The sequence below is a fragment of the Hemiscyllium ocellatum genome, chromosome 6, assembly GCF_020745735.1.
Source record: "Hemiscyllium ocellatum isolate sHemOce1 chromosome 6, sHemOce1.pat.X.cur, whole genome shotgun sequence".
NCBI lineage: Eukaryota > Metazoa > Chordata > Chondrichthyes > Orectolobiformes > Hemiscylliidae > Hemiscyllium > Hemiscyllium ocellatum.
Window position 1 is genome coordinate 114,218,640 of NC_083406.1, and position 24,573 is coordinate 114,243,212.

Here is a 24,573-nt window from a genome sequence, read left to right on the forward strand (position 1 = left end):
CCCAACATAAGGTTAGAAATGGAGGTATTTGCTGGTGATTGCACAATGACCAGTACTATTCATGACTCCTCAGATACTGAAGCAGCCCATATTCAAACATAACAAGATCTGGACATTATCCAAGCCTGGGTTGACAAATGACAATTAATATTCATGCCAGACAATGAACATCTCCACTGTCCCTTGATATTCAATGGTGTTTCCATCACTGAATCCACCATTATCAACATCCTGCAGATTACCATTGACCAGAAACTCATTTGGACTCAACATAAAAACACAATGGATACAAAAGCAGAGCAAATATTGGGAAGGCTGAAGTGAGTAACTCATCTCTTGACTCCTCCAAGCCTGTGCGCCATCTACAAGGCACAAGTAAGGAGTGATGGAATACTTTCCACATGCCTGGATGGGTGCAGTTCCAACAACACTCAAGAAGCTTGACACTATCCAGGATAAAATAGCCCACTTGATGGGCGCCACATCCACAAGCATCTACTCCCTTCAACACCAATGCTCAGTAGCAGCAGGGTGTACAATCTACAAGATGCTGTGTAGAAATTCCCCTAACCTCCTTAGACAGCACCTTCCAAATACATGGCCCCTTCCATTTGACGGACAAGGACAGCAGGTACACAGGAACACCACTCCTTCAGGATCCCCCCCAAATCACTCATCATCCTGATTTGGAAATATCAGGCCATTACTACACTGTCACTGAATCAAAATGCTAGGATTGTCTCCTTAATAGCGTTGTGGGTCAACCCAGAGCACATGGAATGCAACGGTTCAAAAAGGCAGTACACCATCACCATCTCAAGGACAATCAGGAATGGGCAATGAATGGTGGCCGAGCCAGTGACACCCATATCCCATGAATGAACAAACAAAAGCTGAAGGTGGTTGGGTTAAGGACTCTGCCCTCAGCATTCAAAGATCATGTGACACCGGGTTACAGGCCAACAGGCTTATTTGAAATGGCAAGCTTTCAGAGCCCCCACTCCTCCCTCAGGCAGCTAGTAAGAAAGAATACATCAGACACTGAAATTATAGTAAAAGATCAAAGAGTCATACAACTTTTGCAAATGTATTCAACAAACCTAGATGGCTATGAAGGCTTTAATCGGTTAGAATAGAGGTGCAGGTTTCAATTAACCATTGATGTAGGGATACATGGGGATTTGCCTTTACCAGCTTCAATCACCTTTGTTTAAGCTCATTCAGTCTGATAGGGACAGATGTTTTTCCCATTTCCCATTGACTTCAATATATTTGGGAATATGATGCCTCAATATCAAAGGTAGCCATTCTCAATTCATTCACTTCTGGTTTTCACCTGCTGTGTCTGTATTTAGAAAATAGGAGAAAGTGAGGACCGCAGATGCTGAAGATCAGAGTCGAGAGAGTGGAGCTGGAAAAGCACAGCAGGCCAGGCAGCTTCCGAGGAGCAGGAGAATTGATGTTTCGGATATAATCTTTCCTGATAAAGGGCTTATGCCTCAAATGTTGATTCTCATGCTCCTTGGATGCTGCCTGGCCTGCTGCGCTTTTCCAGCACCACACTCTCAACTCCGTATTTGGAAAATGCCTAGAATAAGGTCTGGAGCTGATTGGCTCTGGCTCAAAACAAGCTGAATATTACTGGCCACATTTATTGCTGTATAAGTGCAGGTTGATAACACGATTGATGACACTTTCGATTATTTTGCTGATGATTGAGTGTGGACTGGTGGACGGCAGTTGCCCTGATTGGATTAGCCTTGCTTTGGATGGAATATACTTGGACCTGTTTGTACTTTGTTGAATAGATGCCAGTTTAGTTTTTGCACTGCAACAGCTTGCAAAAGCACAGTTAATTCTGGAGAGTCTCTTAACACTATAGCCAAGAGGTTGTCAGGGGCCTATAGCCTTTGCTATACCCAGTGCATTCAATCATTTTTCTTTTATTGCCAATTAGGTCTAAAGAGCTAGATTCAGAAGGCCATACATCATGGTAGAGCAGAGTAGCCTTTTAATAATTGCTGATGATAATACTGTAAAAGATCCATTTGGCAATTCTGTCTCTGCTATTTAAAGAAATTTTATTTTAATTAGTTCAATCTCCTAAAATGAGGAATAGAGGATCGTCACTTGGATGCATTAAGGATTGACAAAGGCAGAGTAATCCAGAGGCCTGTACTAATTCTCAAGAAACAGGGTTCAAGTACCATGATGGCAGCTGGTGGAAATTGAATTTAATTCATAAGTTTGAAATTAAAAGCCAGTCTCTGTAAAGATGACCGTGAAACTGTAATTGATTGTCATAAAATCTCAACCAGTTCTTTTTGTCTATTCACTCATGAAGGTGTGTATCAATGACTGGGCCAGTTTTTTATTATCCATTCTTTGTTATCCTCAAGAATGTCGAGGTGAGCTGCTTTCTTGAATTGCTGCAGTCCATGTAGTTGTACATTTCTTTCTGCTATAACACAACAGTTGTGTTCCTCTGCAACCTCGCACTGTCAAAGATCCTAAGAGAAAATTGTTATCCCCATTCAGTAGAAAATTTGCATTATTCAAACAACGTCCACAATTCGTCAATTACGCTATAGCCATTTTACGCTGATGAAACGTGCCTTATAGCAGAATGACCTGTATACCCACGATATCTTTAGGGAAGGAGTTCAAGGATTTTGATCCAGCAAAATTGAAGAAACAATGATATACTTCCAAGTCAGGATGGTGAGTGGCTTGGAGGGGATCTGGCAGATGATAGTATTCCCATGTATCTGCTGCCCTTGTCCTTCTAGATGGAAGTGGCTTTGGATTTGGAAGGTACTATCTAAGGAGCCTTGGTGAATTTTTGCAGAACATCTCAGCTGGTACACACTGAAGCTACTGAGAGTCAGTGGTGCATGGAGTGAACATTTGTGGATACTGTGCCAATCAAGTGGGCTGCTTTGTCCTGGATGGTGTCAAGCCTTTAGAGTGTTATTGGAGCTGCACCCACCCAGGCAAGAGGAAAATATTCCATCATATCCTGACTTGTGCCTTGTGGATGTTGGATAGGTCTTGGGGAGTGAGGAAGTAAGTTACTTGCTTTTTGTATCTGACCTACTCTTGTAGGGCACTGGGTTTATAAGGCGAGTGTTGTTCACTTGCTGGTCAATGGCAGCTCCCAGGCTAATATGTGAGATTCAGTAATTATAATAGCTATGAATTTTAAGAATAGTGGTTAGATTGCCTTTGACTGGTGATGTTCTGTGCCTGACATTTTTGCATCATGAATGTTACTTGCCACTTTCCAATCCAAACCTGGATATTATCCAAGTCTTGCTGCATTTGAACATAATTGAACATTGATTCAGTGTCTGAGGAGTCATGAATGGTGCTGAAAATTGTGTAATCATTGGTAAGTATCCTGACTTCATGACTGTCATTTTGGAAGGAAATCTGCTGTGCTGACTTGGTCTGACCTACTTGAGACTCCAGGCCCACAGCAATGTGGGTGACTCTTAAATGCCTTTTGAAATGGTCAGCCAGTCAGTTCAAAGTGCCGCCAGGAATGAACACTAAACACTGACCTTGCTAGCGCTGTTCACATCACATGAGAGAATTTTGAAAAGTGCTTATCCACTGATATAACTAACATTAGCACCTAGACCAAGAACTTCCGCAAGAGATTTCCCTCTGATTCCTTTACCCGGTTTGAAATGTTCTTCCAATTTTCTTCTTCATGTTCCTGAGTACATTTCCCTTTCCGTAGATCACACAGTGAGGATATAAGTCATAGAATCATAGAGTCACAGAGTTATACAGCATGGAAATAGACCCTTTGATCCCGCAAAGTTTCCCAAACTGAACTAGTCCCATTATTGTGTGTTTGGCCCATATCTGTCTAAACCCTTCACATTCATGTATCTGTCTAAATGACTTTTAAATGTTGGAACTCTACCTGGTTCGACCACTTCCTCTGGCAGTTCATACCACATACGTGCCACCTGCTGTCTGAAAAATGTTGCCCCCCAGGTCCCTTTTTAATCTTTCTCCTCTCATCTTAACGCTATGCCCTCTAGGTTTGAAATCCCCTACCCTCCGGAAAAGACGTATGTTTTTCACCTTACCTATGCGTCTCATGATTTTATAAACTTCTATGTGGTCATCCGTCAACCTCCTCTCCTCCAGTGAAAAAAGGCCCAGCTTATCTCCCAATAATACTAACCCTCCAGACCTGATGACATCCTGGTAAATCTTATCTACACCCTCTCTAATCTCAAAAATCATTGGTTTTGAACTGAAACACAAGAAGAAAAATGTTAAATTGGGGAGGGATATCATGAAATGTCGGAGAGTCCAGTTAAGTACATACATACATAGCAACACCAAGATATTTGCATGTCCACTCACAACAGGCATCTGTTTTAATTTAGCACATCTCCTAACCCAATTACTTGATGTTAGCCTATTAAAAGACCAGGTTCAGGAATTTCATTAAAATATTTCTTAATACAATTAAAATCTTCTACAACAACACAAAATGTTCAGGCAGCCACCAAGCCTGTTCTCTTTCTTGATAGAGATCTCTGGGTTTGTTACTCTCTTTTTTCTTGTGTTTAGAATTCCTCATTGACAAGTGCATCCATTCTGAAATGTCAGAGATGCATAAAAGATACGTTGTGTTGTTGAGTTGCTGACACACTGTCATTGCAGTGCTATTGAGAAGAATCAATTCATCCTATACATTAAAGATAAGAACATTCTTTTTCTCTGGATGTTTGTCTTTCCAAATCTTTGATGTCATATTTACTTGGCCAAGCTTATTCTGAAGTTGAGCTCGAGCAGACAGTTTTAATATCATGATTTATGAGATACCGAAGTCCCTTAATCTTTTAAATCTAATTTTCAGGGCTTCTACCTTTAGGAAGCCAAAGAGGTCAGGTATTTCCTGCAGCTGGACATTATTAAGATGCTTATCAATAGGCTATGATATTGCATTTACAAATAGGTAATAACCAGATCTAATCAGAGAATATTTGTGCCTCACCATATATTTTGGTGTCCAAATTGCATGTAAAGGAATCTTTTTAATGGTGTCAGTTGAATGTCTGCCAAGATCTAATATTGATTCCTAGCATCCTTTCCTTTTGCTTTTTTTTGTGATTCTATATTTTATAATTTTCCCATAGATTCACTGTTCCTTCTCTCAGTTATGAGAGTTGTTACTAATTCCAGAGACAGAATCAAAATCATTGAGTCAAAACATTACAACACCCTCCCTTATGATATCTATTGACAGCACATGGATTACAATGGTTCAAAAAGGCAGCTCACCACCATCTTGTCAAGGATAATTAGCAACAGGCCTGACCAGTGATGGTCACATTGCGTGAGTGAATTTTAAATAAAGATGGTCTTTAGAGTCATAGAGATGTATAGCACGGAAACGGACCTTTCTGTCCAACTTGTCCATGCTGACCAGATACCCTAAATTAACCTAGTCCTATTTGCCAGCACTTAGCCCATATCCCTTCAAACCCTCCCTCGTCACATAGCGATCCAAATGCTTTCTAAATAGAATTGTACCAGTGTCTACCCCTTCTTCTGGCAGCTCAGTCCATATACGCACCACCTTCTGTGAGAAAAGGTTTCCCTTAGGTCCCTTTTAAACATTACCCCTCTCACTCTAAACCTATGACCTCTAGTTTTGGATTCCCCCATCCCAGGGAAAAAACTTTGTCTATTTACTCTAACAATGCCCCTCACGATTTTATAATTCTTGAGGGAGTTCTCAATTGCAAATTCTCGAGTGATATCGAATGAATGTCTCTTTGTCCAACTCACACATTCCGTTCCCTCCTCCTTCATTGACAAACATGACTTGCATCCCATTGAGTCAATAGATATGGTTAAGAAACTCACTTAACAGCATTGTGGGTGCATTTACACCTCATAAACTGCAGTGATCCAAGACGGTGATCCATTCCTCAAGGACACAGATAGAGATGGGCATTAATGCTGGTCTTCCTAGAAAAGCTCATATCTCATGACCAAACATACAGTGCAAATAGAAGCATTCAGCCTTTCAAGTCTGCACCAACAATCTGAAGAACATCCCCCCAGAATTCCCCCCACCCTATTTCCACAACCCCACATTTACCATGGCTATCCACCCAACATGCACATCTTTGGACTGTGGGAGGAAACTCACACAGGCACAGGAAGAATGTACAAACTCCACATAGACAGTCGCCCGAGACCAGAATCGAACCTGGGTCCATGGTGTTGAGAGGCAGCAGTACTAACCACTGAGCCATCATGTCACAAAGAAAAAAAAAGTGATGCCTATTGAAGGACACCTCCCTTGAGATGAAAGCCATGGGATCTCTGGTGTTTACCGAAGAGGGCAGACTTGCCCACACTTAATAGTTCATCCAAAATGCAGCATCAGTGCCTTGTGCTGTACTGAAGTATCAGCCTAATGTTGGACTTGAGCCTACAGCCTCCAAGGTTATATGACCACAGAGCTGCAGCTGACATAATATTGAGTGCATTTCTAATTTTTCCTTCTGTAATATTAGTAGAGCCCTACTTAAAAGAAAACTGGTTCAATTAAAATGAGATACTAAGGTCTGGCACTGCTAAGCAGTAATTGCTCTGATATTCTCATCCTTCATTCATTTCACATGCTCCTTTAAGGGACATCCTGACAGACGTAATACAACATGATCTGCACTAATTATCATCTCATTGCTTTCTACATTAGGTTGAAATATGTCATGAGATCTTTACATGCCTGACTTTTACCACTTACCAGTTGGATTGCCATGACGATGGTTTAAAAGTGTATATATGAGGTCGTCTCACATAAATACTGATTAGTAGAATGAGATATGTCAGCAACAAAGTGACAGAAACAAGTTTAATAAAGCATTATGAAGATGACTTAATCCCTTGACAGATCAGCTTATAGTTAGAGTCATTCTTTATACAGCAAGTTAAGTAACAATAATATCAGCCAATTTAAAGCTATATTAAAATGTTTTTTTCACCATTTTGATTGATGCACAAATAAGCACTCTTCTATGATGAATTTCTCTTAATCTCTTATTTAATGGTCAATAAAATCATATAAGGATTTGCCACTCCCGTCGTTGCTGTTATATTGGCTCCCATTTGCTTCTGAAACTCTGCTTGCTCTCGTTCCTCCTTATTTCTTGAGACATGGTGGCTCAATGGTTAGTGGTGCTGCCTCACAGCATCACGAACCTGGGTTCGATTCCACCCTCAGGTGACTGTCTGTCTGTGACGTTTGCATGTTCTCCCCAAGTCTCTGTGGGTTTGCTCCAGTTTCCTCCCACAGTCCAAAGATGTGCAGGCTAGTGGATTGGCCATGCTAAATTGCTTGAAGTGTCTAGGTATGTATGGATTAGCTAAGGGTGAGGGTGAGTCTGGATGGGATGCTCTTCCGAGGGTTGGTATGGACACGATGGGCTGAATAGCCTGCTTCCACACTGAAGGGATTCTACTGGCTCAAGGGGTATGGAGAGAGCTTGGGAATGGGATACAGAGATTGCATAGTTATCTATGATCATATCTGAATGTTGGTGTAGCCTTGATGGACCGAATGGCCCATTCCTGCACCTATTTTCTATGTTTCAACATCCCTGCACTTCTCTAATTCCAACCATTTTTATTTTATAAATTTTAATTGCTGCCACCATCTGCCTCAGCGCAGAAGCATTGTAAATAAGAGAAGGGTTAGACTACTCAGCCCTTCAAGCCTGTTCCTCCACTCAGTATGATCATGGTTGACAATCCAACTCAGAACCTTGCTTCAGCTTTCCCTTCCCACAAGCCCCTTGAAACCTTTAGTCATGTATCTAACTCTTTCTTGAATGCATTCAATGTCTTGGCGTCAACCACTAAGCTTTGGAAATCCATTTCAAAAATTTCTCACCTTTCCAACTGTCTTTCCATTATGATGCTTCTTAAAACCACATCTCCCCTCAGGCATTTTGATTAGGTGTCCTCAAATTGCCTTTTGCAATTCAGTGTAAAATTTTGTTTCATAATTTTCGTGTACAGTACCTTAGGATGTTACATAATATTAAAAGCTAATATTAATATGAACATTGTTTTTTTTCCTAGATGTCTGTCTATGTGAACTCACTTTTATCAAGGTTATTGTATTAAGAATTTTAAATAGAGAGTGAATACAATGCATTGTATAAATTAGCTGAATCTTTTTTATTCTTTCAACTCAGTCGTAGAGTTGTACAGCACAGAAACAGACACTTTGATCTAACTCACCCATAGCGACCTGACATCCTAAATTAATCCAGCCCAATACCAGCAATTGGCCCATATCTCACTAAATTCTTCCTATTTATGTACCCATTCAGCTGCCTTGGGAATCGGTTTAGCTCAGTTGGCCGGACTGTCAGTTTACAGAGCAGTGTAATGCTAACAGCTTGGGTTCAATTCCCATCACTGGTTTGAGGTTACCATGAAGGGCTCCCTTTCTCAACCTCTTCCCTTGCCTGAGGTCTGGGAGCCTTCAGGTTAAATCACCACCAGTTGCTTCTCTCTAATAAGAGAGCAGCCCCTGTGGTCTGGCTTGACTATGGTGACACAACAACCAGATGCCTTTTAAATGCTGTAATTGTGCCAGCTTCCACTATTTCCTCTGGGAGCTTACTTCATACACGCACCACCCTCTGCATGAAAAAGTTATCTGTTTTGTATCTTTCCCTTCTCATGTTAAACGTGATGCAGGTATTGCTGGCAAAGCCAGCATTTGATAACATCCTGATAATATCCTGACTGCTGCATTGTCTTTTGATATCTCTTTTTGTAAATAATGTAACCAATATGATGTACTCAGAGCAGACTGCTGGTTTCCTCACTGTTCTGTCTTCTACTTAATGTATAATGCAAACAATTCATAAAACACAGACTGAACTTAGACCATTCAAACTGGTTTGGTGTTTGAGTGAGGCCTGTGAAGAATTTATTTGAGCAGCAAAAGCAATACCAGAGCATGTCGTTTCCTGTTCTCTCTTGTGTCTGTGGTTCAGTTGGGAACACTGTCATCTCTTAGTCAGCACATCACAAACTCAGGTTGAAATCCAAAGACTTGCTGACACTTCAATACAGTATGAGGGAATGCTGCATTCTCAGGGAACTGCTATTTGGGCCACAAATCCCTGTGTATGATGGGAAGAAGAACAAAAGGAATTGCATTGTTGTCCCGAGCAACGCATACTCCTCAACCAACGTCTTTAAGCAAGTTTATCTAGCAATTATCGCTTACTGAGAGATAACTGGATGTGGTTTAACCTGAGGGTCACCACAGCTCAGGCCTGGGAGAGGTTGAAATGAAGAGTCATTTATAGTAACATCACTCAGTGCTGGAACTGAACTCTGCAGCACAAGCAAGCTGTCCAGCCAACTGAGCCTTCTGTGTTTCCAGTATTACAACAATGATGACGCTTCTAAGGGATATATCAGCTACTCCCAAGATACCTTTGACAGCACCTTCCCAAACCAAACATCAACCGTCTTGGTGGACAAACAATCTTTTTTGACTTGGATTGCCTTAATCTTCTCAAAGACTGCTTGGCATTTGGATGAGCAGATAATGTTTGCTTGTTTCATTAACAAATTGGTTAAATGTACAACTGTTGCACTGAAATTATGCACAGTTTTCTTGTTAAATGCAGACATTCCTAAACATTCATCATTTTTCATTTAGTTTTTAAAATAGGGAATTATTTCATAGTCCTTTGCAATACTTGTCCTCATCCACCAATGTATCCTAAGTATGTTATTCTTGCTTTTTGAAAGTTTCAACTAAATAATTGCTGAGCCAGCCAACTGCAATGCCTTAAACAAGTCTTCTACTTGTTTCACGTGTCCTTCTCAAGTTATAATATACGCTACAAAATCATCCTAATAAACTACACAGTTATGAAACTCAGCCACAACTTGATTCATTAGCCTCTTGAATCTAGCTGGGGTGATCTTGAACCAAGTTGAAAGGTGGGGTGCTGGAAAAACAGAGCACATCAGGCAGCATCCGAGGAGCAGGAGAATCGATGATGTGGGCATAAACCCTTCATCGACACATTCCTGATGAAGGATCTATGCCCAAAATGCCAATTCTCCTGCTCCTCAGATGCTGCCTGACTTGCTCTGTTTTTCCAGTGCCACACTTTTTGACTTTGACTTCTCCAGCATCTGCAGTCCTCACTTCCTCCTGATCTTTAATCTAAATGAGTTCAATCGACACTGGCACAATCCATTTGATGTAATAAAAGCAGATATTTCTTTATCCCCTTGATGTTAAAAGTACTTTTCAGTACACCTTCAATAGATCAATTTTAGAAAGGGATAAGGCAATGACAATCCTATTATTGCAGTTAACCAATTGTGGAATTAGGTACAAATCTGTTTTTGTGACTGATCAATCAGTTGTTAGTCTTAGAGATGTACAGTATGGAAAAAGGCACATTGGTCCAATTGGTCCATGCTGACTAGATATCCCAAACTAATCTAGTTCAATTTGCCAGCATTTGGCCCATGCTTTTGTGTATAATCCATATAAAATCCACTTGATCTATCTGCTTTAGGAAACAACATTACAGGTGAGCTGTTTTCACTAGGTTTAATCAAATGGTTTTCCAACATGCATTGAATACTTATTTTCACCTTAACTATACAGAAAGGCTTTGCCAGGATGTTGCCTGGTGTGGGGGATAAACTGGGTTTGTTTTCACTGGAACGCAGGGGATGTGTGGCAACCTGATAGAGGTTTATAAGATTGTGAATGGTGTGGATAGAGCAGAAAGTATGAGGCTTTTTCCCAGGGTCCAGGGGTCACTTACTAGGGGACACAGGTTCAAGGTTGCAGGGGGAGGATGTTTAAGAGAGATGTGTGAGGTACGTTTTTCGACACAAAGGGTGGTGAGTGTTTGGAACATGCTGCCAAAGGAGGTGGTGGAAGCAAACGCAATAGGAGCATTCAAGAGGCACCTGGACGAATAGGAAGGCAATAGAAGGATACAGATCCTGTAAGTGGAGACAGTTTTAGTGCAGAAGATAAAAATATGTCAGTGCAGGCTTGGAGGGCTGAAAGGCCTGTTCCTGTGCTGTATTGTCCTTTGCGCTAAACCTGTTTTTCATGTCTCAAACTATAAGGATTCTGTGTTATCGGTCCTGAATCTCCTACAATTATCATACCTAGGTAATGTAATACTGTACACCTAAGGGTATCTCTGTAGGTTACCTCATACAATCTCAGTAATCCTCCAAGATATTCCTACTGTCCTTCCTCTAAATATGAGAACTCAGTGTCTAACTGTTCTACTACTTTTGTGTTAGCTCATCAAATAGTTGGAGGTTTGCTTTGATATTCTTTATCTCTCCTTCTTCATCATTCATTGTCTTTGTCATTTTTCACTTAGATTTACCATTTCACACTCCTGTTCTTCCTTATCCTCTATCCCACAAAAAGACCGCATTTACAAACATTACAATCTACAATTCTTCCACCAAGTCATGTGAAGAAGGGCTTATGCCCGAAACGTCGAATTTCCTGCTCCTTGGATGCTGCCTGACCTGCTGCGCTTTTCCAGCAACACATTTTCAGCTCTGATCTCCAGCATCTGCAGACCTCACTTTCTCCTCGAACACTGTTGGTCTACCTACCCCACATGGGCGATAGAGGTTCAACAAGACATCACCAGGCACATCATACTGTTGCTAAAAATTAGACCAATTTAACCAGGCTTTCTTCCATTAACAGAAAGGAAATGTTTACTCCTTACCAAACATGAGATTAAATAATAAAAAGGCAACACACAGACACATAGAATAGCATAAAAATGAAATCCGATGTTGTGATGTTATGAGGTAATGTCCAGTTAATATCAATATGGGAGAAGTCAGGTCGCCAACAGACACTTGGATAAATCTTTTTTTCCTGTTACCTATCTGATCTTCTATTAATACATGTGAATGCAAAGTTGCTGTTTTTGTTTTAACAACTGAATTAATTAAATATTTATTAACAACAGAAATGAAGATAAACAAGAACAAAAAAATTGAAACAAAAACAGAGATTCCTGGAGAAACTCAGTTAGCCTGGCAGCATTTGTGGACAGAGCAATGAGTCAATGATTTGGGCCCAATGATCCTTCTTCAGAATAGTTGCTATTGTATTCCTTGATCTCACAGATGCAGATCTTTAAGCATACAGTGTAAATGACCCAAATGGAATCAGTACACCCTGGATACAACTTCCAAACATTGTTCAGTTCTGAGAATATCCAATACTGCATTTGTTTCAGGTTTTAGCTTAGTTTATTTCCAGGGGAGAGAGGTTGTTCTGTTTGTTTTAATACTTGGTGGGTTTAAAGTGATGAAAATGTGTTGCTGGAAAAGCGCAACAGGTCAGGCAGCATCCAAAGAACAGGAGATTCGACGTTTCGGGCATAAGCCCTTCTTCCTGAAGAAAGGCTTATGCCTGAAACGTCGAATCTCCTGTTCCTTGGATGCTGTCTGACCTGCTGCGCTTTTCCAGCAACACATTTTCAGCTCTGATCTCCAGCATCTGCAGACCTCACTTTCTCCTCGAAGGGTTTGAAGTGATTACAATTTTAACTCAGCTACTGCAACTATAGATAATTTTTCTTAATTACTATTGCACGCCTAACTTTACAACTCTTCCCACCCTACCTCCTGCAAAAATGCCATCCCGTATTCCCAATTCCTCCACCCCCGTCGTATCTACTCCCAGGACGACCAGTTCCACCACAGAACACACCAGATGGCCTCCTTCTTTAGAGACCACAATTTCCCTTCCCACGTGGTTAAAGATGCCCTCCAACGCAGCTCATTCACATCACGCACTTCTGCCCTCAGATCACACCCCTCCAACCGTAACAAGGACAGAACGCCCCTGGTGCTCACCTTCCACCCTACCAACCTTCGCCTAAACCAAATCATCCGCCAGCATTTCCACCACCTCCAAACGGACTCCACCACCAGGGATATATTTCCCTCCCCACTCCTTTCTGCCTTCCGCAAAGACCATTCCCTCCGTGACTACCTGGTCAGGTCCACGCCCCCTACAACCCACCTTCCCATCCTGGCACCTTCCCTTGCCACCACAGGAATTGCAAAGCCTGCGCCCACACCTCCTCCCTCACCTCCATCCAAGGCCCTAAAGGAGCCTTCCACATCCATCAAAGCTTTACCTGCACATCCACCAATATCATTTATTGTGTCCGTTGCTCCCGATGTGGTCTCCTCTACACTGGGGAGACTGGGTGCCTCCTAGCAGAGTGCTTTAGGAAGCATCTCCGGGACACCCGCACCAATCAACCACAATGCCCTGTGGCCCAACATTTCAACTCCCTCTCCCACTCTGCAGAGGACACGGAGTCCTGGGCCTCCTTCACCGCCACTCCCTCGCCACCCATTGCCTGGAGGAAGAGCGCCTCATCTTCCACCTCGGAACACTTCAACCTCAGGGCGTCAATGTGGACTTCAACAGTTTCCTCACTTCCCCTTCCCCCACCTCACCCCAGTTCCAAACTTCCAGCTCAGCACTGTCCCCATGACTTGTCCTACCTGCCTATCTTCTTTTCCACCTATCCACTCCACTCCCCCCGGACCTATCACATCCATCCCCTCCCCCACTCACCTAATGTACTCTATGCTACTTTCTCCCCACCCCCACCTTCTTCTCATTTACCTCTCCACCCTTCAGGGTCTCTGCCTGTATTCCTGATGAAGGGCTTTTGTCCGAAATGTTGATTTTGCTGCTCCTCGGATGCTGCCTGAACTGCTGTGCTTTTCCAGCACAATTCTAATCTAGACTCTGGTTTCCAACATCTGCAGTCATTGTTTTTACTTAGTTTCCCCCCTGTGCATATGATCTCTGAGCAGTTTGTTGTTTTATTTTTTTAAAGTGGAATTAAGAGTCTGACACTAACCATGAATCTGTTGTTGATTGTCAGAAAAACCCATCTGGTTCACCAAAATGAACCCTGGCTAACTTTCACTCACTTGGGATGATGGGTTTTGTAGATTTTTCTTCCCCTCAATCACCAATTGCTAACTTCAAATGCACAGATAGACCCATACATCCAAACCAGTACTCCAAGAAGGCAAACAACTCCAAAATACATATATGATGTTCCCAACTTATGAACATCTAATTTGCGAATGCAGTCCCATTGAAAGGATGTAATTTTAAAGATCTGATACACAAACATTCTCTGTAGTTACGAACTGCTACTTTACATTGTCCTGCATTGAATTCCGACTTGTGTACAAATTGGCTTGTGAATGGATTCATGAACAGAACCCGTTTGTAACTGAGGGATTGCCTGTAAAAATGCATAATGTAACAGTTTCATCATAATAGATTGAACAGAAAACCGCAGCTTTGTGTTTGGAATCAGAACACCCTGGCACAGCCTCCAAATATTGGAGTGGTTCTAAGAATATCTCATACTGTACTTTGTAGAAAAATAGATTGCTGTTCACTCACTGACACTGCATCAACATCTTGCAGCTTCCTCCCAAATGGCACTGTGTCTCTACCTGCACTATGGCGGCATGGTGGTTCAGTGGTTAGCACTGCTGCCTCACAGCGCCATGGACCTGGGTTCAATTTCAGCCTTGGGCACCTATCCGTGTGGAATTTGCACATTCTCCCCATGTCTGTGTGGGTTCCCTGCGGCTGCTCTAGTTTCCTCCCACAATCCAAAGATGTGCAGGTTAGGTGAATTGGCCATGCTAAATTGCCCACTGTGTTAGGTGCATTAGTTGGGGTAAATGTCGGGAAATGAATCTGGGTGGGTTACTGTTTGGAGGATCGGTGCGGACTTGTTGGGCCAAAGGGCCTGTTTCCACACCGTAAGGAATCTAACAAAAAAAACCACTAAGGGGGCCAAAGGCATTGACATCAAGTTTGCCGATGACACAAAGATACAAAGTATGTGTTGAAGATACCATACCAAGAATGAATTTATTCAGAGAGCAACAGGTGATTAGATTGAAGTTTATAACAACCTGTTAGTCATGACATGTTTGTGAAAAGGATGTTTACCTGTGTGGAGGAGTCCAGAACTATGGGACAATGTTTTAATATTAAAGGTGACCCTATTAGAACAGAGATGAGGAGACGTCTGTGTTTCTCTCTGTGTAACTTTGAAGCATTGAGTCTCCAAAGGTGGTGGAAAGAGGGTCAGTGAATTTTTTTTTTAAGGCAGAGGTACATAGTTAGGCAAGTCAATCAGAAGTTACTGGAGAGACATGGAAATATAGAATTAAAACAGAATCAACACAGCCAAGATCTTACTGAATAGCAGAGCTGGTCCGACAGCATCTTGCCCTGTTCCTAAACCATTAGTTCTTATATAGACTGACGATAAGATCATAGAAATAGGAACAGGAATGGGCCATTTAGCATTTGAAACCTGCTTTGTCATTCAACAGGATCATAACTGATCTGACATTTCTCCCATCCACTTTCCTGTCCAATTCCCCTTAATCCTTGATTCCCCAACTGATCAAGAATCTAGCTCCACCTTAAATACATGTTAGGACTCAGGCCACACAGCTGTCTGTAGCAAACGGTTTTAAAGACTCTGCTTAAATGGACTTGATATCATTTCTCACAATGGTCCATAGTTCATCTCTTATTAACAGTGCTATCCCATCACTTTTTCCATTCCCCTTTCTCTCCTAAAGGCAAAATATCCCTGAACATTACATCATCCATGTTGCTCTCCTTGTAACCATGTTTTCCTAATGGCTATGGGATTGTATTCATTTACCGCACAGTAGTTCAAGATGGTACACTCTATTCTCAAGGGAAATTAAATGTTGGCGGAGCAACATCACTTGAACAAATGAGAAAAAAAAAGCAGCAAAATACTTCACTACATTATGAAACTCAATATAGAAAAGCAAATCTTTCTTTTGTCCAAACCAGAAACAAACAGCAGGATATTGTACAGCAACCTAATAAAAAAAACTAATTTAAAAAGGAATTATAAATTATTACCAATAATAACTACACATTTCCTGCATTGTAGAAAGTACACTGATAAGTGGAAGAAATAAGTGACAAGTTCATTTGACTTACGGGCACTGTTTAATTTGTTTCTCATTTCTATGGCCAATCAATAGAAGTTAAAAGGTACATAAGTATTGCGCTTTTCTATGATTATATGAAACTCATGTTTTTGTAGCCAAAGGATTTTTAAAAATTGATTTCCTGTTTTAATAAAGCTAGATGTGTGAATGAAAGACCAAGGGGCTGGAGGTGATATTCACTTCACATAAAGTCTTCATGTCTGTAAAATGACTCCTTCACAGCCATCTTAACGATTCACCATTAGAAATATTAGCACCATGGCCCATATTTCAGTGACATCTGTGAGTCATATGCACTAGGACTCATCCTTTGATTACAACATCAATTCCAACATGAACAGGAATTAAATGACATTTTCAGTAGAGACAGCATATGTCACTCGAGTACAAAGAGAGTTTCAATCGTTCAAATCACGTACAGAATTTTGCTTATATTTTTTCTTTTAAGAATACGAAGTGGTAGGGATTGATTTGTGATGTGGGATGGACGCAAAAGGTTACACCTCTGTCAATCTACCCAGAAAAGTGATCTTAACTGTAATTCTCATTCAGTCACTCTTAAGCATACTGTTATAATTTGGACCTTGTCAATATAACATTAGAAAATCAGCAGGCAGGGAGCAGAGACAAAGAAATGCACTTTGGTTTGTTGTACACATGCAGAGTCCTATATTAAGCAAGATGGCAGACTTACATACCCTATAATGCCTTAGCTCTTCAAGATACAATAAGCCAAATGCAGGCACAAAGTGCATTCACACACGAACTCTAGGAGGGTGTTGGCTCACAAACTGAAGGGTTGGTAACTAAAGCTGTTCTGAGAGTTTCACTGAAGAAGTCTCCCTTAACTGGTATGCTAAAGCTAGCTCAAGTCTTCAAAGGCAACCATCAAGCATTAGTGAATTCCAGGCTAACAAAACTCCTGCTGTGTTGTTAAGTAAGAATTTAGTATTGTGAGTATCTTTAGAGATACAGAGTGGGGGATATGATTCCACAGGAACATATAAATAAGGAGCAGGAGGGAGCCATTCATACTGTTGACCCTGTTCCATTATTTATTAAGGTTCAGGCTGTTGTATCTGTAAACTTAAACCTGCCTACGGCTGATAATCTATCATCTTCTCACTTGCTGAGAATCTATCTATGTCTGCCTTAGCTATGTTCAAAGACTCTGCTTCCATCACCTTTTTCAGCAGGACGATTCCAAAAGCCTCATGATTCTCTCTGAGCAAATACAAATCCCCCTACCGTTGTTCCAAATGCATGATCCCACATTTTAAAACAGTGACTCCCTCATTTTTATTTAAGGAAAGATATAATTTTATTTGTGCAGTTCAGAGAATTACTGAGATGATCCCTGGCATAGAGGGATTGTCCAGATTATAGTGGTGCTGGAAAAGCACAGCAGTTCAGGCAGCATCTGAGGAGCAGTAAATTGTCTGATGAGCAAACGTTAAACAGGTTGGAGCTCTACCCATTGGATTTCAGAAGAATGAAAAGTGATTCATTGAGACATATCAGATTCTTAAGGGGCTTAATAGAATAAATACTGAGAGGATGTTTTCCCTCAGATGAGAGGCTCGGCCCAGAGGGCATGGTCTCAGAGTTAAGGGACACCAATATAAGACTGAAATAAGGAGGAATTTCACCCATCAGAAAGTTGTGAGTTTTTGAAACTCATTGCCACTGAGAGATGTAGGGGTAGAGTCCTTGTGTATATTTAAGGCTGAGATAGATAGATTCTTAATCAACTGGAAAATCGAGCACTGTGGGAAAAGTGGATGTGAAGAACATTGGATCAGCCATGATCCTGTTAAATAGTGGAGTAAACTTAAAGGGCAAAACAGCCCATTCCTGTGCATAGTTCTTTCGATCTTATTATGGTCTTCACTCTAGAATGTCCCTTTACAGCAAACCTGAGAAGATTCTAGTAGGTTTGAAGGGTTGAATGGACTACTTTGGGTACCTATTTTCTAGGAATCTGAAATGTGCTAATCAAATCAACTGTCACCTTTTGAAACATGAGTAGATACAGGCCTGGCCTGTCTAATCTTTCCCCATGAGACACTAAATATAATGATAATGGTATCAATGTCTTGAGCTATTGATGTTATTTTCTACTTTTTATGTTTTTTAAAAATTCTGAGTTGAATTGAGGACAAACTCTTTTTAAAAACAGTGTTTTAAAAGATCACTGCCTATTTAGAAAATCAAACAGCCCGACCTTCATGACAAGTATTGTGTAATCAGCTATTTGAACAAGCCGTAACTGAAGTTTCAGTTGTTCACCTCATCGCATTTGAATCCTAACCAGAAATTCTCAGCAGCCAATGTCCCAATTGGATGAAGCATAAAGGAGGAGGATCATGATTAGATTACTTAAAGTTTGGAAACAGGCCCTTCGGTCCAACAAGTCCACGCCGACCCGCCACCCACCCATACATTTACCCCTTACCTAACACTACAGGCAATTTAGCATGGCCAATTCACCTGACCTGCACGTCTTTGTGACTGTTGGAGGAAACCGGAGCACCTGGAGTAAACCCACACAGACATGGGGAGAACGTGTAAACTCCACACAGTCAGTCACCTGAGATGGGAATTGAACCCGGGTCTCTGGCGCTGTGAGGCAGCGGTGCTAACCACTGTGCCACCGGGTTGCCCACAAATTCAGTATTGTAAAACCATAGCCCCCACCTTTGCTCAATGCAATGTGACATTTTCATTGAGTTTACTGGTGGTGTCTCAGGTGACAAACAACAGAGATGGAAAAGCAACAACCGCAGAAATAGATGGCAAAAGGAAAATAATTAAAGTTCTGAAGCTCATAAATAATGCATTGACCTTGGTGTAACTTGGGAGACCTCAGCCGGAAAATGAATCTCTTGCAAAGTTCAGAACCTTTTGATTAGTTTGAATGAGCACAGCTGACAGTACTTTTGAAGGGTGTGCTGTGCAAGTGGCCTTTGTTTGCTCTACAGATAGTGAGTGAAAATCTTGTAAATTGCCACAAGCAATAAATTGCAAGGGAGAGCTTCTTTATCTTGACTTTGGTCCCATGGCTTCTGCCATTCTATAAGAAGTCGGTGTGTTCAAGAAAATGAGCACTGATAACCTGGAGAGATGCAAGAACTTGCATTGTAATCCTGAGAACAGGAATTTCATAGAATCCGTACAGTGTGGAAGCAGGCCATTCGACCCATTGAGTCCACACTGGCCCTCTGAAAAGCATCCCTCCCAGACTCATCTCCTCATTCAGCCCATTGAGTCCAAACAGCAGCCCGCCCAGACCCATCCCCCTATAACTCTGCATTTTCCATGGTGAATCCACCTAGCCTGCACTTCCCTGGAGCATTTCCCCTCCCCCCACCTTGTCTCAGTCGGTTCCCTCAACTCAGCACTGCCCTCCTAACCTGCAATCTTCTTCCTGACCTCTCCGTCCCCACCCCACTCCGGCCTATCACCCTCACCTTGACCTCCTTCCACCTATCACATCTCCATCGCCCCTCCCCCAAGTCCCTCCTCCCTACCTTTTATCTTAGCCTGCTTGGCACACTCTCCTCATTCCTGATAAAGGGCTTATGCCCGAAACGTCGAATTTCCTATTCCTTGGATGCTGCCTAACCTGCTGTGCTTCAACCAGCAACACATTTTCAGCAGTTGGGACAATTTAGCATGGCCAGTCCACCTCACCTGCACACCTTTGGACTGTGGGAGGAAACCAGAGCACCCGGAAGAAACCCACGCAGACACGGGGAAATGTGCAAATTCCACACAGTCAGCTGCCTGAGGATAGAATTGAACCCAGATCCCTGATACTGTGAAGCAACAGTGCTAACCACTCAACACCGCCAAATGGGACATTACGATAAGGGCTTTGATACACTGGAAGAAAGTGTTACAGCATTACTCACAAGAAGACAGAGAATAGGAGTTAATTGAAGAGGAGTGGAGTGGGTTGTTGGGTGCGGGTGTTGGTGGGGGGGGGGCGGGGGAGGTGGAGGATAAGATGAGAATATGTTCCTTTTGTGGGGGACTTTTTAAAAGTTGGATTCCTGCCAGAATGATGTTGCAAATAAATTTAATTGTAATTTTCATAAAAAGAAATTTTAAGAGGAAGGTTTGGTGATTGGATAGCTCTTTCACAGACCCAGCTCAGGAACAATGGGCTGATTGAGCTCCTGCTCTTATACAACATACAATGCCATAAATTGAATGTTAACTGATTATGCACAAGAAATGTGCATAATGGGCGGCACAGTGGTTAGCACTACTGCCTCACAGCGCCAAAGACCCGCATTCAATTCCTGCCTCGGGCAACTGCATGTGTGGAGTTTGCACATTCTCCTGTGCCTGAGTGGGTTTCCTCCGGGTGTTCTGGTTTCCTCCTACAGTCCAAAAATGTGCAGGTGAGGTGAATTGGCCATGCTAAAATACCCGTAGTGTTAGGTGAAGAGGTAAATGTAGAGGAATGGATCTGGGTGGGTTTCTCTTCGGAGGGTCAGTGTGGACTTGTTGGGCCGAAGGACCTGTTCCCACATTGTAAGTAATCTAAAAAGTTATCTAACCTAAAAGAAAATGGGCCACTGGAGGAAGTGCTTTGTTAGTTTATGTGATAACTTGTGATTTGTGGTAGACTCTTGGAACAGCTATTTTATCCATTTTTATTTATGATAAACAGAGTACTGCATTGCTGGCATTTCTCCCTCATCCACATTTGCTGCAGAGAAAGTGGTGGTGACCCACCTTCTTGAACCCTTGCTGTCCATGGAGTTAGGTGCACCCACGGTACTGTTAAAAAGGGTTTCCAGGATGTTAATGCCTTGACTGTGGTGAAGTGGTAATTGAGTGCTAGAGTAGGATTTGGTCTAGAGAGGTGGACAGTGCTCCCCTCTGCCTGCAGATCTTGTCCTTCGAAGTGGTGGTGTTCATGGTGTTGGTAAGTACCGTCAAAATGCATTGCAGACAATGCACACTTCTCCCAAATACACTGGGATCAGTTCAGAAGAGGGTCAATGGACCCAAAATGTTAACTCTGTTTTGTCTGCATGGAGAGATGCCAGGTCTACTGAGTTTTTCCAGCAATTTCTGATCCCAAAGAATGGCAGATGTTGGAAATCAGAAACAAAAACAGTCATCCTACAAAGATTCACATTTTGAAGGGTGGTATTGTGATGAAACTGCACCTTTAACAAGGTTACACAGTCCTTGGCTTTCTTTCAGAGAGGTCGTAAATGACACGTACTCCGAAAAGTCAGGAAGTTGAAGAATTTTGGTCACAGTTTGAAAATAGCTAACAGATACAGCCTCAGTCAGAGGCTGTCAAGTTTTAGAAAAAAAATCCTTGTACAATGAAAGGGATGTGGCCAGTTCTCCCAGCTCAGCTTTTTTCTGATTTTTTTTTAACAGAGTTTGTGGAAAAGTTGCTGAAGCCAAAAATTAGGTCCAGGTTAGTACTCTCTCTCTGATCTCTATCCAGTAGGAAATTGTGTTTGATTTTACCTTTTCTGCCAAGGGGGTGTTTATGGGGATTGTTGCAAGTATTTGGAACATTATCATTAAGTTGGGATGAGCTGTTGGGTTTTTGGATAGGATAAGTTATTCAGTATTCTGTTTTCTGCTCTTTGTCTTTCATTCTGTAATCTTGTAAATAAGTTTTGTTTAAAACTAAATCGTTTGACCAACTGATCCTCTCCTGGAATACCCACTTTACACCTGCTTAGAACAAGTTAAGGGTCTGGGCTACTCTCTTAAAATGTTTTGAGGGGTCTACCTGGTCCAGAACAGAATCATTAACACTTACCCATTCCACAACTATCCATCTACAAGCCCATCTTTCATTAGCATTTCAGTGCTATAGCTTTTGATGATGCCTTCAGTTCTCCCTTCCTCTGAGAGAAAGAGAGAGAGAGATAGGGAAATTGCATTTACAAAGCACCTTCAAGGACTCAGGATGTCCTAAAGCACTTCACCGTCAATAAAGTGTAGCCGCTATTGTAATGTTGCAAAATAACCATCAATTTAAATGCAGTGATGACCTACACATAGGATTAATGACACATGATTTTGTAGAATCCTGACAGTGGAAGCAGGTCATTTGGTCCATCAACTCAACGCCAACTCTCCAAAGAGCATCCCACCCAGACCCAAACACCCCCACCCCATATTTCCCACAGAGCCCTCACATTCCTGGACACTACAGGCAACTTAACATGGCCAATCCACCTAAGTTGCACATCTTTGGACTGTGGAAGAAGAACCACACAGGCACAGGAAAATGTTTAAATTCCATACACAGACAGTCACTCGAGGCTGGAATCAAACCCAGATTCCTGGTGCTGTGAGACAGCTGTGCTAACCACTGAGCCACCGTGCCACCCCGCCACCCCATTTGCTTCATTGATGTCAGTTCAGTTTGAAAGGTTGGCTGGTCCTCCATTATTCTTTTTCATGTAAATCTGAAAGGACTTTGTACTTGCATTTGATGGGGTAGACAGTGAGATGAAATAATGGTTCTTGTACAAGATGCCACTGAATGGTTAGTCTAGTTTGCATTCTCCATTTGCTGGATAATGCTTAAGCCTCTAACGTTTTGACTCAAATGCTGACCACTGAGTTAAAACTAACGTATGTAGGAAGGCCGCTAAAACAGGTTTAATGTCATTTTGCACAACTTAATTCACCTCTTCTCTTCTATTTGTTGTCATGTTCTACAGGGCATTGCTTCTCAACAGCAAAAATAAAAATAAACGCAAGTGCATGATGGAGACCTATTATGCTCTGAATCCCAAACAGCAAAGACCGTAAGATGCCTGGAAGAATAATGGAAAGTAGTGAAAGGGCATACTTATCGCATGTGTCTTTGTACATCTAAGCAGATCATGCAAGCAATATGTACAATAGGAAATACCACTTCATAAAGTCATAGAATCATACAGCACGGATACAGATCCCTTGGTCCAAGTCATCCACGCTAGCCATATTCCCAAACTAATTTAGTCCCACTTGTCAGCATTTGGCCAATATCCCTTTAAACCTTTCCTATTCGTGTACCTGCCCAAATTCTTTTAAATATTGGAACTACCTGCATCTCCCACTTCTTCTGGCAGCTCATACCACATACAACCCACCCCTTTGTGTGAAACCATTGTCTTTCCTGTCCTTTTAAAATCTTTCTCCTCTCTCCTTGAAAATACACCCCTAGTTTGAACTCCGCTGTTCACCTTATCTGTGCCTCTCATGATTTTATAAACCCCTGTAAGATCAGTTTCAGGTTGAAACATGTACAAAAACACAGCAAAACATAATCAAACAATAGAGCTTAGCTGCAAAGATCTATCAACATGATCAATCTGAATTGGGTGAACATTATTCCCAAACAGTTTGCCACTACAGATATGAAATGGAAGAGCTACCACATCCACTAACAATCTAAACTACTCAGGCTGACAGAGGGGAAAAGAAAAGAGGTAATCTAACAACTATGAGCCTGTACATCAGTGTGTGAGAGACAAGAGGAAAGACATTGTGTGCTTTACCTTTTGATTCAGCACATTGCAAGACTTCAAGCAAAAGAAATGGGAGGTGACATTTATGGCCCTGACTCTGAATGCAGTGACATTAACACAGAAACATTTCAAGGTGGCAATGACAATAATAATAGACACTTTCTTGTAGACAGCAAAACACAATGAAATGTGAGATGACAGTGGGAGCTGTATCACTGCCTCTCCTCCTCCACATCATGTACTGTGAAGGCAGGTTGAATGCTGATGCCAATTTTCTCTGCTGTAATTAGGCTGCAAATGGCAAATTTCAGGAGAAAAGGGTGAGAGTGTGATATTCCTTTTCTCGAGTTAATTGATGTTTTCTCCAATGGTTATTAAGGACTGAAACACAGCAGTTTCTACCTGTGCCTTTAGTTTGTATCACTTGACAGCATTCTTGTTATGTAATGTCTCACAGCTACTGACTGATGTACCCTGAAGAAATAAGCCCAAGATATCATCATTGTGTCACAGTATATACCTGATGGTATTGCATTGTCTCATACTCCATCTTTATTAGGGTCACATGAAGCATAGCATGCTGAGGTAAACATATTAGTTATAACAAAATAATTTTAAGATTAGCTTTCACATATGTTGTGTTATTTATTAACATTAATATTATTTCACTTAGAATTTAGATTTCAATCTCATAGCCTATGAGTGTTGACATATTTTTATGAAGTCTTTTATTACATTAAAAAAATTGCATCAGTCTTTCTGCAACTATGACTTTAAAACCAGAATGTGTCAGAGGCGGAGAATACGAGAACCCAAAAAGTGTGGAGGAGAGAGAGAAGGAACTGGAAGCGTGGAGGAGAGAGAGCAGAGGGTGATGGTGTGAAGGAAAGAGAGCAGAGAGAGATGCTGTGGA